Consider the following 1941-nt stretch of genomic DNA (forward strand, 5'->3'; position numbering starts at 1 on the left):
AAATTATCAAAGCAGAGTTTGAAAACAGTGACTTTGATGGTTTCCAGATTGTAGATGAGACTTCCAGACAGAAAAATATGTAATAAGGCAATTATATAGGTTGTCTTTTGCTTTGAGATCAAGGCCGCTCCCTTAAGGACGTATGCCTTCTTTCAGTGAAATTCAGAGTTCTGTTTAATACAACTCTGAATTCAAAGCAAGGGCTAACTTCACAACATTCCACTTTCTGCTAATAAATCTCCTCTCCTGTGGGGAACTCACAACCTGAGAATAAAAAAAATGCCTCTTCTTCAAAGAATATAAACAGATAATTCATATATGAAAGGTTAACAGAAATCTGAATTACAGAGAAGGTGTGGTAAAATGAGAATGATGCAATGAGGGTATAACTGGTTGCCTGCAAAGCAGAGGATTAGGTCGCTGAGTCAATTACACACCTTTTGAGAACTTTTTATTTTGTTAATACATTTCATATTCAAAGCAATACTAAGGGCGCCGCCTCCGCCCCGGGGCTACGGCTTAAACCCCGGCCCCGCTGGGCCCGCAGACATGGAACTCCGATCCGTGCATCTTCAGCAGCCGGCGCACCCCAGCCTCCCTGCCCGGTTAGCGACGGCCTAGGCGGGAGGAGGGAAATCCCATCCCGGTCGCCGCTCCCCGGGCCTCCTACGTCCCAGGGGTGCCCGGCTCCCACCTCGTCCCGGCCTGAGTCCTGAAGACGTCAGCCCTGGGGCTGCTGAGCCGCAGCGGCAGCATGAAGGCTCCGCCGCTGGTTCGAGAACCGTGCCGTAGTGTCCAGTTCTGGCCAGATGCTGGGCTCTGGCCTGGGTGCCGAGATCGACGGGGCCGAATGCATGCTGCACATGAACCAGGTGCCCACGGTGGGCTTTGAGAGGGACGTGGGCCGCCGCAGCACGCTGCGTGTCATCTCGCACACCAGCGTGCCACTGCTGCTGCGCAATTACTCACACTACTTCCAGCAGGCCCGAGACACGCTGTACGTGGTGTGGGGCCAGGGCCGGCACATGGACCGGACGCTCGGCGGCCGCAACTACCGCATACTGCTGCAGCTCACCCAGATGTACCCGGGCCTGCAGGTGTACACCTTCACAGAGAAGATGATGGCCTATTGCGACCAGGTCTTCCAGGACGAGACCGGCAAAAACCGGAGACAGTCTGGTTCCTTCCTCAGCACTGGCTGGTTCACCATGATCCTTGCACTGGAGCTGTGTGAGGAGATTGTGGTCTATGGGATGGTGAGCGACAGCTACTGCAGAGAAGGCACACCACCCCTCCGTGCCTTACCACTACTTCGAGAAGGGCCGGCTGGATGAGTGTCAGATGTACCTGGCGCATGAGCGGGCGCCCCGCAGTGCCCACCACTTCATCACAGAGAAGGCGGTCTTCTCGCGCTGGGCCAAGAAGAGGCCCATCGTGTTCGCCCATCCGTCCTGGCAACCCAGTAGCCAACTGCCCGTGCCTCCATCAGGCCTCCCTCCCTTCAAGGCTACCACACTCCACCAGAAACATTTAATTTATGGATCCTACCTCCTCTCATATGCTGGACATAGGGTCCCTCCCTCCCCCACTCTGGGGGCAGTTGAAGTAGTCTCCAGCTTCACGACTTGAGGGGGAATCAAAGGGGGGTTGTGGTGATCTCTGTACCTCCTTACTCCCTGAGTGATCCAAATCTTCATTTTGGAGTTCATCCCACCTCTAGGTCTGTCAAGTGGCCTTTGCCCCTGGGGCTAATGCCCTCCAACTCACCAGCATCATGACCTTATGCCAGCCCTGGTCCTTCCTCTTCCCCCCACCTACCTTTGGTGCCACTTCCCAGGCTGGCTGTCCTGTTGCCAGCACCCTGGTCAGGGCAGCCAAGAGCTTGATGTTTGCTGGGCAAAGACACCTTTGAAATGTGACTGCCAGGGCCATCTCAGGAGT

At 55.0% G+C, this 1941-nt stretch overlaps 1 pseudogene; it reads left to right on the plus strand.

The window, feature by feature from the left end:
• Positions 1 to 772: 772 nt before the first annotated feature.
• The window catches only part of LOC102853633, a 4712-nt pseudogene continuing 3543 nt past the window's right edge, over positions 773 to 1941 (plus strand).

The sequence above is a fragment of the Elephantulus edwardii genome, unplaced genomic scaffold (assembly GCF_000299155.1).
Source record: "Elephantulus edwardii isolate Elephantulus edwardi_28Jun2011 unplaced genomic scaffold, EleEdw1.0 scaffold00130, whole genome shotgun sequence".
In the NCBI taxonomy this organism is placed as follows: domain Eukaryota; kingdom Metazoa; phylum Chordata; class Mammalia; order Macroscelidea; family Macroscelididae; genus Elephantulus; species Elephantulus edwardii.